The sequence below is a fragment of the Panulirus ornatus genome, chromosome 12, assembly GCF_036320965.1.
Source record: "Panulirus ornatus isolate Po-2019 chromosome 12, ASM3632096v1, whole genome shotgun sequence".
NCBI lineage: Eukaryota > Metazoa > Arthropoda > Malacostraca > Decapoda > Palinuridae > Panulirus > Panulirus ornatus.
The window spans coordinates 56,445,412-56,460,474 of record NC_092235.1 but is presented as its reverse complement, the minus strand read 5'-3'; positions in this window follow the sequence as shown (position 1 = coordinate 56,460,474).

Below are 15,063 nucleotides of genomic sequence, written 5' to 3'. Positions count from 1 at the left end.
ACGTTTTTTTTTTTTTTTTTTTTTTTTTTTTTTTAAGGGAGAAGAGATCTAATCGTTTTAGCCTTTCTTAGTATGCCAGATTTCTAAGGGATGGGATCAATTTTGTCGCGCGTCTTTGTACTTGCTCAAATTTTTCCTCTCCTTTTTTTGTAGTTTGGGGACTAAAACTGGACTGCATATTCAAAATGTGGTCTTACCAGAACATAATAAAGCGTGAGAATTGTTTCTGGTTTCTTGTAATCTATGTTCCTGGCTATGAAACCTAACATTTGGTTGCCTTTTTTACTTGCTGCTTGACATTGTTTAGTGTATTTCAAATTGTTGCTAATGACAACACCAAAGCCCGTTTCTTCATTTACTTAAGAGAGTTTTCGAACAATTTGTAGCCGTGACGTATATTCTAGTCTCCAAAGTGCATAACTTTACATTTGTCTACATTCAACTTCATTTGCCATCTGTCTGACCACTTTGCTAGTTATAAGTTAAGATCTCTCTGAATCACTTCACATTCCCGCCTGTTCACAGTTCTACCTCCTAGCTTAGTATCGTCAGCAAAATTGGAGGTCTTAGATATGGGTGGAAGTCAGCAATGGGGTTCCTAGAAGCAAGTCATCATTGCCTCAGGATGGGGGTTCCACCGCCCATGTCTGGGTGGAAGTTGGCAATGGGGTTCCTAGCAGTGGGCCATAATTACGTCTTTCTCCCCATACTGATATTTTTGGGAAGAGGAAGCATGGGTAATGGTGGGGGGGTTGGAATATAATAATGGAGGTAAACCCCTCGCTCCATTCCCAAACTTGAGACAATAAACGCCATACATTATGACACCAGGACAGAAATGTGTCAATGGGAAACTCTTGAAATTTCCAGGCGATTGAAGAATTGATGTTGTCGTTTGTGATCTATGGGACTACATACAACGGAGCAGCCTTGATGCCATACGTGTTGTTGGTGTGTGTGTACCGCTTGGTTTGGCCGGCTTTACGGTGCATGTGATGCGTGTACAATCTATGATGAGTATGAAGCAGGTACAGACTGTGGTATGTACAGTCCGTGGTAAGTACAATATAGATACGATTTGTGGTATGTACAGTATAGGTACAGTCTATGATAAATACAATACAGGTACGATTTGGGGATACGTTTGATGGAGGTACAGTCCATGGTACTTATGATGTAGGTAGTCCGTGGTACGTATGATGTAGGTACAGTCCGTGGTACATTTGATGGAGGTACAGTCCGTGGTACGTATAATGTAGGTACAGTACATGGTGGGTATCATGTAGGTATTCCATGATATGCATAATGTAGGTACAGTCCGTGGTACGTTTGATGTAGGTACAGTCCGTGGTACGTATGATGTATGAGGCCAAAGGCCTCATACATCATACCCCTATCATAGCCAAAGGTCGCACCGTCGTATTCAAAGGTCGTACCGCCAAGCTTATGACAACAGTCAATTCTCTTAATATTGGCCCTTATTCCAACTCTTTCCACAGTGCACTTTCAAAATCAAACGCGTATTCTAACCTGCACAGATTTTGCACACACACACACAAGCTTATCACACCTGTGCGTACATACAGACACTCACACATACACATACGCACATGGAAACACGCACACATATACACTCACACAAAAATCAAACAGTGACACATGTAGTAAACATAGACATACGTCTTGCAAAGCTTCGACAGCATAATAATGTAGCCCCTCATTCCACACATCCAACGCCCACCATAATCAAACCACCAATCGCCTTGGGATAGACGGTGCGACCCTTGAGCACGACCTCCTTAAGCACGATGGTGCGACCCTTGGGCATATGTAATAGTGAACGGCCCCGCCGGGCCGCCACCAGCACCAAAGATGAGCAGTCAGCCAGTCTGGTGCCGAGGGGTTTTGTACCGATCCGTCAGTGGCTGCTGTAGAGGGCGTGAACGCTGGCTGGCTGGCCACGGATAATTACACTCGCATGTCTTACAATGCCATCCATAGTCGCACATCATTCTGCTACGTTCTGTAATCGTTATCTATAACTCCTTCAGTCCCTAGTTGGATGTCCTTATGGGACTTGTTTGGAGCGCCTCCACAAGACGTATTAGGAAGGAGGGGGAAGAGGAGAAGAAGTACGAGGGAAAGGAGAAGGAGAAAGAGGAGGGGGCACGAGGATTGTGTGTGAAGGAAAAAAGATAGAAGGTAGGAGGATGCTACGAGGAAGGTGAGGGAAGGAGTGCAAAAAGAAAGATGGAGATATGGGAGGGATGGCGGCGAACGTTGAAAATGATGCTGCACCGCAAGTGATGAGAAAACCTATGGGACAATGTGACGGGTAGGGTTAAGACGTAATATGAGAGGGACAGGCGGACGGTGAAGCGAGGTGGGAGCACCTTGGCAGTCATGAGCACACACACGCACGCTGGGGGAACCAACACACTATTTTAAATTGCACGTGTAACTCTGGCGACCTTGGTCGTCTTTAGAACCTGCTAAGTGACGCAGACACCACTCGGGAGATGAGGCGTTGCCCCAGACAGATTTACCCATACGTTAACAGTCGATACATTCTGAAACAAAAGATGCTCAACGTTCGCAGTCTGTGAAGACCCTGTCGTTCTTGTCCTCATACAAACCTTCGTTGAACGGCATTCAAAAGCCTCGCACAGGTCATCTGACGGACACATCTCATGAGGAAAGATTGAACAAACGTCAAAACAATGTGCTTCACCGCAGCTTTGATGGAATTTTACTTTTCTCACGCAACAAGTCCTGGAAATTGGTAGTTCAGAGGTGTTATGTGGCAACATGGTGGGTGCCAGGCTGTCTGGAGGGTGAACACGTGGGGTGCCAGGCGGGTCTGGCCTGAGGTCTGCCACAGGTGGGGGTCAGGTAGTAAGACACACACACACACACACACACACACACACATTGCCCCATTACCTGCGACCTTGGCATTTCAATACTTGCTTGATGTCTGTGGTTGTATTTTGCTTTTGAATTATGACCGGCAGATGATTATTGTTTTAAGGGGACGAAAATAGAAGCATGCGAAAATTCAGAAGAGCTCGCAGACTTGGTTGTGGTAGAGGGTGCCTGCAGCGGTATAGTGTGTAACATCAACAAAGCTTATCAGAACCATTGGACAGTGATATCACGCTGGATATCTTGCATGATCCCAGGTCCGCCTGGGCGTCCAGGATCGTGACACCACAAAGATAACAGCACTGTGTTGGCGTGAGGCAGGTGTGAGGGTCAGGTTCGTGGTGTAATGTGGGTCAGTGGTGGTGTGGGTCGGAGCTGAGGGTCAGGTGTGGGGTGTAGCGTCGTGCAATGGTGGTGTGTGGCGGCGATAGGGGTCAGGCCTCGGGTGCATTACAGTGTGATGGTGATGTGATGCAGGGGTGAGGTGAGGGTCAGGCATGGGGTGAAGTATAGTGTGGTGGTGATGTGAGGCAGTGGGTGAGGCTTGGGTTCATAATACAGTGTGGTGATGTGAGGCAGGAGTGCGGGTCAGGCACATGCTGTGAACATGTTTGGTCCGCATCGCCGACACTGGTAATTTCTAGTGTCAAGGAAGACGTGTTACCGAAAATGAGGCGAAGTGCTACCTTCATTACACAGGCCAGCCTGCCATTACTGGGGCCATTTCATCATGGAGATCAGTGGGGAATGCAGTCACTAGACATATCTATTTCCGGAATGGACCAGATAATTTTATGGCAACACATATCATTCCTAGTCTCTATCATCACATCTCGAACCCCAGTTGGGTTGCGAAGAGTGAGGCTAGGTGTGGCGGGGTATGGGATATGGGAGGAGGCCTCTCCATATTCAGGTTTAGCTTAAAAAAAATGTATCAGTCATATATATCATCAGGTTTAGCCTTAAAAAAACTATCTTAGTCATGTATATCATAAATCAGAACAAAGAAAGGATGACTGATATCAAATTATCACAATGATCCATTGCAGTAACTGGTGTGTCTAGCGAGTGGATACCACACTTGGCCCAGGGGAGGTAGGAAATGACGTCCCTGCTGACTTAGATCTACAGCGACCGGCGGGAGCTGAATACTCGCCCTTGTAGAATATCGGACGAGTCTTCACATAAATACGACTATCATTTATCGTTGTCAAATATATTTCACGATTTATGAATACATTTATTGGTGAACAAAACACACACGCACACCAGTGTCATCTTAATCATAAGCTCTTTTGTGGTTAATTAACTAGTAACTAGTATGATCCTTCCCAGTCCTGTAATTTCCCAATTGTGTATCTTTCAGGCGATTGGCTGCCTGAATAAAATAAACCGTTCTTTTACCTATTCATCTACTTATTTACACATACATTCATACATACTCCGTACTTCTGCTCCTTCTACTACGACTATTACCGTTTCTTTTGCTACTTCTACTGCTACTATCGTTACTGTTGCTACTCCATCTACTACTGTTGCTAGTGCTGGTGGAGATCGTGCTACTACTATTACTGGCGCTGGTACTACTACTTCTACCGGTGGTGCTACTACTACTGCTGTTGGTGCTGGTACTACTGCTGCTACTGTTGTTGTTTCCAGCCTCTTTCGTGACTGCAAATGTTGCACGGATCCGTTTTGTAAAAACACGAACGTTCAGCAGCTGGAGACATGGTTATCTCTCACTGCAGGTACAGATCCAAACATGACTAATCTTGCCACTGTCTGGCTAATGTAGACCACAGGGCCTGCCTTACCAGAGAGATAGATAGATAGATAAAGAATTTCGTCTATTGGCTACAGTCTCTTTAATATATTCCTTTTCTTTGCACGATGAGTGTTTGAATTCCCTTTTAATCTCAGTATTGTTTGACAGGAGGTGACAGATGATACTGCTTCCATTTCTTCCCTTTTCATTTGCGATCATTACACTGTGCATTTAGACACTGAAGAACGGCGGTGGGAGGAGGATAAAGAAAGGAGGGTGGGTTGGTGGTGCTGTGGAATGATGTACCATGTCTATGAACATGATGAGTACGCGTAATGTTGTGTGGTAAATGATTGATCGCCACATGCATAATTCGTTTGATATCAGGCTAGCCAAGCTGCTGCCGGCACCGGCCTTGACTAGGCAGACCATGGCAGGTATTGATGTCTGCGGCCGTCAATACCCGGGTCTGATTCAGAGAACCAGTTTCTGTGGTCTTGAACCGGTTTGGTCATGTGGAGGAGGAGGAGGAGGAGGAGGAAGAAGAGGAAGGATCTATATCTGTCATGTGGATGGGTGAGTAGTAGCTTGGAAGCTGAGGAAATAAGACCATGTATCTCAGGAAGGACGGTCATGTATCCGAGGCAGGGTGGCCAGGTATCTGAGGGAAGGAAAGGTATATGAGGAGCTGTGACCAAGTACATCAAGAGGGCTGGCCTTGGAGTATCCAGGCATCTGGTATCGGGTGTCTAGGTTTTACGTTTCTTGGGAGGGGTGTCCAGGTATCTGACTGAGGCCAGTCGGTCAGGCAGGTAAGGAGAGGCTGTCTGAGAATGCATGGCCACGTATTTGAGGTGTGGCCAAGCATCCGAGAGTGAGTGGCCAGGTATCTGAGAAGGGGTGGCTAGGCATCTGAGGAGTGGCCAGGTATCTGAGAGGGTGTGGCCAGGCATCTGAGAAAGAGTGGCCCGGAAGCTCATGACAACACTGACACCAACACCAAAATTAATAGGATAACCTCAGAGTCAGGAAGCTGCTCGTTAACAGCTCGTCTGCTGGTACAGTGAGCAATTCATAGACGCACTTTAAGCCTTAGGTTCTTTCGTCTCGTGTGTGGCTCCCCCATAACATGCTGACATTCAAGTTGTTCTCAGAAACGTATTGTTCACATCGATAAAATAATTTCCTGTAACCAGACATTGTCTCTGAGTTCTTTTCTGTGTCTGGGCTCGTAGGTACAATCAAATAAAAGGAGAGATAGATAGATAGATAGATAGATAGATAGATAGATAGAGAGAGAGAGAGAGAGAGAGAGAGAGAGAGAGAGAGAGAGAGAGAGAGAGAGAGAGAGAGAGAGAGAGAGAATATCAGCTCATTCAATGATACAATTTTCTGTAATTCATTTTGATATGACATTGACAGTGATGAGAATGAAGGCGAGAATGTGTTCCCATGTAGCAAGAGTGGCCTGTCAACAGTACCAACCATGCATGAGGTTATGAGCCCCTTAGTACCAAGTGTGAGGAGGTGAAAATGTGGAGCCCAGTGTGAGGAGGTGAGTGTGGTCGACAAAGTACTCGGAATCGTCAACCTTTCCATCACATCATCACTGTCGCTCAAAAGCTGGCTTTACTGTCGACAAACTCGTTTCTTATAATTGTTTAGGTATTAGATTCCCGTATACAAAGTATGCATATATCACAGCTAAAAATAACAGAGTGATATGAAAAAAAAAAAATTATTTGGCTGTGGTTACGTATTTAGCAACGCCGCACGTCACTCCATTATGGCGACCCACCGTAGATGCGAACGAGGGACGAATGACGACGCAGCGAGCAACGGCTTCTTCTCATCTCTGGTCGGTAAATATCATTCACGAGATCTGTAAAACTTATGAAATCGAATCTTTGTCTCACGTGTTCCTTGTGGGTTCCCTTGAACTTTGTCTCAGAGAAAAGGTCACTTGATCTGTTCCTATTTATACACAACAGGAACCTGATTTATACCATGAAGAAGGGTCGAATGTCTCTATTCTGTACAATACCAATGAATTATACAAACGAATCGATGCAGAACTTGAAGTAATGAAGCTATTCTTATAGCCAGCCTACATAACTGAACGAAAACACACACACACACTATATATATATTTTTTTTTTTTTTTTCATACTATTCGCCATTTCCCGCGATAGCGAGGTAGCGTTAAGAACAGAGGACTGGGCCTTTGAGGGAATATTCTCACCTGGCCCCCTTCTCTGTTCCTTCTTTTGGAAAAAAAAAAAAAAAGAGAGGGGAGGATTTCCAGCCCCCCGCTCCCTTCCCTTTTAGTCGCCTTCTACGACACGCAGGGAATACGTGGGAAGTATTCTTTCTCCCCTATCCCCAGGGATAACACTATATATATATATATATATATATATATATATATATATATATATACCACTCTCACTGCCTGCTTATTAACGTGTAAGATGTGATCCTGGTAACATCTACAGGTGTCTCTGTATATTTCCCTCCATCTGCGATTTGTTCCTATTTCCTTCTGAAGATGTGTTGAAATTCACGAAAGCGCCTAAGCAAATTTTCCTGCTTTGATTTTCCCTCGTGGTCTACAAGTTCATCTGTAATTGTCAAGTGTCTGCTTCGTGAATATATGTATATATATATATATATATATATATATATATATATATATATATATATATATATATATATATATATATATATATTCCTATGAGTCCACGGGAAAAATGAAACGATAAGTTCCCTAGTGCACTTTCGTGTAATAATCACATCATCAGGGGGGACACAAGAGAGAAATGTCAGTTGATATAGATCGAAGAGACGAAGCTAGGACGCCATTTGGTAAAGAGTAGATAATCGTTCGTCTGTTTATGCGCTCGTGCGTGTGTATATGTATACATGAGCAAGTTTGTTGATAAATATGTCATTACCTGCCTGTGTACATGAGACAGGAAGGTTTACTTCGTAGCTTACCTCCTTCTAACCTTACCTTTCTCTCGTGCAAGCTGAATTTGTCGATGCTTTCCAGGCACTTCCTCCTAGGTAAACTTGCTCCAGTTGCACATACTTCTCTGATGCCCACGCAGTTCTGTGACGCTTGCCCCATCACCTTGTGTCTGGTTCTGTCCTCCGGTTCTATAGTTCCTCTTGACTTCAAAGACCATGTTGCCATTACCACAATCGTAACCCCGAGGAATTCAAGAGTTCTTAGACAGAATTTATGGAAATACCTCAAGAAAATTCCAGGATGTCAAGGCTCCTAATCACTCGTCACACTGAATATATGACATACACTCATAGTGTGAGAGTGGAAAAGTGCTGACTCCTGTGAACTACGAATAAGTACAGCCGCAAACCTAAGAGCACTTCAGGTACCGTCATGGGGCACAAAAACACAACAGTCGTTCTTAAGGGAGAGAAAAATGCGACAGGAAGTTATGAAAATAAAATCTAAACGTGTTCTTACGAGACAGAAAAACGTAACAGGTCCTGTTATGAAAAAAGTGCGTGTTATATGACAGAAAAGCACAACATATACCGTTGGGAGACAGAGAAACACAACATATACCGTTAGGAGACAGGAAAGGACAACAGGCGCCATAGGGAGATAAGTTGGACACCTGGCTGCAAATTTCACACGCACTTTTAGACGTGGAGAACCACAGGGTCTCACTTCTCCTCTCATGCTCAATATACGATAAGAGTAAGAATAACTTCAGTTTGGAAAGTGAACACCTAAACGGATAAAGTTGAAAATCAGTCATCCACGCATGCTTCACACACAGCATTGACCAGTGATAATATAAAACATTTTTTCTTGTGCCTCCGTTATCTTTCTTCTTAATCCTTCCAATAGTCATCAGTTTTCATACAAAATACAGCGCAGGTACGTTTGATCTCTCTCGTACGTGCCAGGTCAACTGATCAATTCAGTACAGATAGCCTTTGGCCTAATCTTTACGGATCAGTAGAGTCAGCAGAAGCCATGGTGTAGTGAAGATAAAGTTATACTGAAAAGGGCCTTTGATCTGACCCATAGGGATGTGGTTAAGTTGATGGTATAGCAACGAATGTGAAGATGAGGGTATGATTAAGATGAACGTGCAGTGAAGATGGTCATTAATTTTTAGTATGCCACTGCCGTGATGACTAGGGTATAGTTACGAGGATAGCGAAGTAAATATGACCTTTGACCTAACCTATGAGATTAGTGAAGATGGCGAGTGGCGAAGATGGCTTCTGACTCGGCGTGTGAAGGGTCAGGTGGCGTAAAGGAAGTAGTAAAGATGCGGCTCCAGCTGCAGATGGCCTTTGATTGTGTGGAGAAAAAAAAAACTTTTAACATTCGCCCGTGAATGTCAACGCTTCTGAACTGTAAACTGACCTCGACCACAATGACACCAAGAACGAAGCCGTTACGATTGTTCAGTCCAAGAGCCAAAAAACATGTGGCGTAACGCTGTGCAATCGGCCTCTCAAAATTACATATCGTGGCATCGATTCCCGCTGCGATATACGTCATACTGATATTTGGTGTTACATATATATATATATATATATATATATATATATATATATATATATATATATATATATATATATATATATATAGGTATGTATAGGAATGTATATTTGCGTGGGTGGACGTGTATGTACATACATGTGAATGTGGGTGGGTTGGGCCATTCTTTCGTCTGTTTCCTTGCGCTACCTCGCTAACGCGGAAGACAGCGACAAAGCAAAATAAGTAAATAAATAAATATACATATAAACAATTTACTGTTTTCCTCTCACAAATGAAGAAAAATGTTGAATTTATTAACAGTCTAGAGTGCGGCCAGTCACCGCGGGCAGCCGTACTACAAAAATTCCTCCGAAAATAGCGAAAGAACGCAAATCGTCTCAAAGTGAACGCAATGTAGTTAAGTGGAACTCTTTAACAAAAATGATTCCATACTGGCAAAATTACGTCTGTCGAACATAAGAGGGTTTTTATTACCGCAAGGACCAATGATGATAAGGTACAGGTCTTACTCAAATGTTTTATATTAACGAATAAATGATATTAATATGCAGCACTGCATGGATGTATAGTTTGCGTGGGGGAACTATGTATGATCAATTCATCAGTGAAGTGGGTGTTGATTTTTCGATCTAGTTTTTCTTGCTACCTCGCTAAGCGCGAAGACACGTACAAACAATAATAGAGTAATAATATATACATATAACATTTACTGTTTACCATCTCAAATATGAAAAAAAATCGTTGATTCTTACGTAGAATTCCAGTCACGGGGCAGACTTACTACAAAAACCGAAGCGAGACGCAAATTCATAAGCATAATGGACCTTTAAATTCAACAAACGCGCGACGTACCGCACCAAGCACTCACATCACCACACGCACCTGGCACGCTAACCCCGCCCTGCTGACATGGCGGCGTTTTATATTTGCAATTTTTTTATACCCTTCTTCAAAGAAAGGGCGCCATTACAATACATAACAATCAGATTTTGTGAATTTCCAAGACAAACTTCAAACGAAAAATATGTACGCCGCCAACACAACCCACACCAGGTATAACTCAAGAAAGGCCATACTCAATGAACACTAAACCTTTACTCTAACTATATAACCTAACCTAAACAAGATCTAACCACGTAAGGTAAACTCCGCCATTAAAAACTTATGAGGAACAGTGATACCAGCCGTAAGAGGAACCACCAGTGGTGACGGGTCGGGAGATGACCTTTGTCAAGCATCGATCACCAGCACCTTACTTCTTTTGCCGCCAATGTGAAGAAAGAAGGAAGGGAGGAGACACAGAGAAAGAAGGGAGGGAGGAGACACAGAGAAAGAAGGGAGGGAGGAGGCACAGAGAAAGAAGGGAGGGAGGAGACACAGAGAAAGAAGGGAGGGGGGAGAAACAGAGAAAGAAGGGAGGAGGCACAGAGAAAGAAGGGAGGGAGGAGACACAGAGAAAGAAGGGAGGGAGGAGACACAGAGAAAGAAGGGAGGGAGGAGACACAGAGAAAGAAGGGAGGGAGGAGAGAGAAAGAAGGGAGGGAGGAGACACTGAGAAAGAAGGGAGGGAGGAGACACCGAGAAGGAAGGAAGGGAGGAGACACAGAGATAGAAGGAAAGGAGGAGACACAGAGAAAGGAATAACTTCAAAGGACAAATAGAGGGTGGGAGGCTGATGATGGGAGGAAGGGAGAGGTAAGCAGATGGTCGGAGGAGAATTAAGAATCCTTTACTCTCAATTCATCCATCTTCTCATCCTCTCCCTCCACCTCCTCACTTTATTCATCCTTTCTTGCATCGCGTCTTCCTTTGCCTTCTGGCTCTCCCCGTCCAAGTAACCCCTCGTCTACATAATCTAGGGAACTTTCTTATGCCTTTACCTGCTGATATCTTTTCTGAATTCGGTTCACATCATAGACCGACACCCCGCCAGCCTCCGCATGTACACCAAAGTAAGTCCTGGTACCTCAAGAGTGTACTGATGTTTTCATTTCAATGATATCACACTAAAGTTCATACTTAGACAATCGATAAAGAAAGCGTGGAAGCGAGGAGGATAGAAGGTGGGAATAGAGGAAAAGAGGTGAATATATATAAGAAAGAGAAGGAAATGAGGGGAAGACAGATACAGAAGTTCTAGATACCATCACACACACTTCTCTGTTCACAGTTGTCTTACATACAACAGACGGCTCCTGTGAAAGAATGCCTCGCATACCGGGCCACCTGTCACCTTCTCCCTCGAGATACAGGTCGTGGCACTCTCCCCAACTCCTCTCCGGGGCTGCAGGTCGCAGCAGTTCTCCCCAGGGCAGAAGGTTGTGGCACTCTCCCCACAGCTGCGGGTCGTGGCACTCTCCACACAGCTGCGGGTCGTGGCACTCTCCCCACAGCTGCAGGTCGTGGCACTCTCTCCACAGCTGCGGGTCGTGGCACTCTCCCCACCGCTGCGGGTCGTGGCACTCTCCCCACCTCATCTCTAGGGCTGCGGGTCGTGGCACTTTCATCATCTCCTCCCCTTAGCCTACAGGTCGTGGGGCTCTCCCGAACTCCCCCCTAGGGCTGCGGGTCGTGCCACTCACCACAATTATGCCACCGCCACAACAGCATAAACACACGCTCTCCTGCCGCGTCTCACACCATCTCGGTGGACCACATTAAAAATATACATATATATATATATATATATATATATATATATATATATATATATATATATATATATATATATATATATACATACATACATACATACATACATACATACTGAAAAACTCAGCAGAACAGAAACTTTTTCATGGCTCCGTCGCACCTTCTAAAAGACAGAATTCCAGTTTCCTGTGTAGTTGATTCTCATTTTGCTTGCGAGAATCTGAGTGAACTGACACAAGTGGAATGCACATATAACATGTGTGTGGCAGCGTAACTTACCTGGATACTGAGTGATGAGGCAGGGCGGGACATCTCTGCCGCTGTGCTATGGCCACGGGGGGGTGTGTGTACAGTAATGATGCTCAGCAGTTGACGAGCCTTACTTCATCTACATCGTCTGATCTAACGGCTTGATTTTGTGTCTGTCGCTTCTTGATTGTTACTCAAGATTAGACTGTATCACATGAGTATCCGGTGGCGTATTTTCTATCTATCTTGTGAGCAGAAATGCTTTTCGCGTTTATCTATAATCGAAAACATCAATGTTGTACATCTGCATAAAGGAAGGCTCTGATGGTGTACATTACAGTTTGAATTGTGTGAACTGCAGGAGACGACCTGGACCACGGTGGGTCAAGATCCTTCTTTCCCAAAGTCCTACGCAGCGGTGGCGAGTTCCCGTTTAACGCGCGAGAAGGGGCATGGGACACAGGTGGGTGGCAACCAAATCCACGACCAGAAATACCTTGAGAGGGTAAAGCTCCCTGGGGACTGGTTGGTTGCTGAGGCGGTGGTAACCGGGAGGGAGAGCGAGCGAGCGAGCGGAGGCAGTTAAAGTGCACGACGCCCACCTGGTCGTGACTGGTGTCACCGTGAGCACCAGACTCACTATGACGGTCGCTCACCTTACCCGGGGAGACCCACCACCACCTGCCTGCTGCCACCGAGGTATCCTATAGCAGAGCAGTCACGTGGCTCCCCAGAAATATTCAGGGACTTTCTTTTTTTTATCGTACTATTGACCTACACATACCGATTTTCTACCCAGTGAACGTCGACCTGCTGGAGTTCTGCGAGTTCATATTTATTCACTTCTACGTCTTTTAATTCCAGCGTCATCACCAGATGAGATATGAGCACTTGTTAAGTGCTTCACGTTCCGGGTAATGTACCTGGGGACGGTGCATGCCAGGGGTAATGTACCTGGGGGACGGTGCATGCCAGGGGTAATGTACCTGGGGGAGGGTGCATGCCAGGGGTAATGTTCTGTCCGTGGCTACGCTGCGCACCCTTGGCCAGGGTACCTGTACCTGGCCTTGATGTGGATACCTGGCCACTGCTCTCGACTGTTCCAGGTGTGTGTGTATAGCTGACAACGTGTTGCAGTGCCTGACCAAGCTGTGTACCTGACCATGGTGTGTGTGCCCGAGCCGGGCATGTGCAAATGGGGCTGGGGTATGTGTACACTGTTAAGTGTCTGCATATTTCTATCATAACATGTGCACATGACCACATGTGCACATGTGTCTGGTCATGGTGTAGGTATCCTTCAAGGCTTCGGTCACCAAGCTGTGGTGTCTCAGAGCCTGTAGATAAAAGTCATCTTCTGTCATCACCAGGGAGCAGTGCCTAGAGCCAGAATCTTAGCCATTAACTTAGCAGAAATCCCCGGGTGCACAGGGGTCCTCAGTGCCAAACATCATCTGGCACCAGGTCTCAATGCCAGTCACAACCTGGCACAAAAAAACGCAGTGCCCTGGTCCTTTACATGCCTGTCAACAACTGGCACCCAACTCAGAGCTCACCGCCGGAGTGCCAGAGTCATCACCCCTGCACCAAACATCGTTGGCTAGATGAAGTCATCGCTCGGCAATAAGCAGTGTGACGTTTGGCGTGCTGGCAGCCTCCTCGACCAGTCTTGCCCTGATGAAGTAAGAGGAGCCATCCTTGAAGCGGTTGGACTAGTAGGAGCAACACAAAGGCATCGTTTGGGCTTAGAATCATCATCTTATGTTTTGCTATCCTACGAGACGTACGAAACTTCCGTCTCTCCCGCGCATTCTTTTAAGCGAAAATTGCAGTGCGTGGGAAACCTTGAGAACTTGGTCGCTTCGTCTGGAGGACACAAGCATAAACGATTTATTACGGAACTGTTCACACGTTTTTATCCGTGCGTGATACATGGGATCGAGGACTGCCCTCGTGGCTGGTGTTCCACCTGTGGTGTGCCATGAAGACGTGTGCTGTGTGTGTGGCCACAGGATCGATTGAGAGGACGAGTGGCGGCTGGCTGCCTCGCCCCTGCATCATTCATCACCTCAGCACACGGCCCACCCGCTGTCCTCGGTGGTCCCAGAAGCCTAGATTTAACCTGAGTGGTTGCAACTACAAATTGATTATATATTTGATCTCTCTCTTTCCCGCCAGGAAATTTGAATTCAAAAATCATTATAGTATTTTCCTGTAAACGCGATTCTATATCGGTTCATTTTGTGCCTACTGTTCTCCAGAGAGGGAATGCTAAACTGTCCGAGACCCGTTTACTTAGATGTATTCAGCGTGTGATGTAATTCTCCCTACTGACTTATTTCCCACCTTCGCTTGGTGGCCAATTCTCCAGCTCTGCCTAGGTGACATCATATTTCCAGCGCAGCCTAATGACACTTCCCAACTACCTAATGACTAATTTCCCACCTACGCCTAGTGGCTTATTTTCCTGCTCCGCCTTATTACTTCCCAAATCTGCATAGCGACTTATTTCCCTGCTTCGCCTAGTGATGTATTTTCCTACTCTGCCTAGTGACTTATCTTAAAATCCTGCTCCGTTTAGTGACTTAATTCCCAGCTCCGCTTAGTGACTTATTTCCTAGCTCCGCTTCGGGACTTATTCCCAAGCTCCGCTTCGGGACTTATTCCCAAGCTCCGCTTAGGAACTTATTCCCAAGCTTCGATTAGGAACTTATCCCCATGCTCCGTTTAGTGACTCATTTCTCAGCTCTGCTTCGTGACTATTTCTCAGCTCTGCCAAGTGACTTATTTCCCCCTTCCGCCTAGCGACTAGTTTTCCAGCTCCGACTCTTGGTTTATTTCTTAACTCTGCCAACTCTGTCTACTTACTTTCCAGTTCCGCTTAGTCAATCATTTCCTAGCTGCTTCGTGACTTTACGTCCCA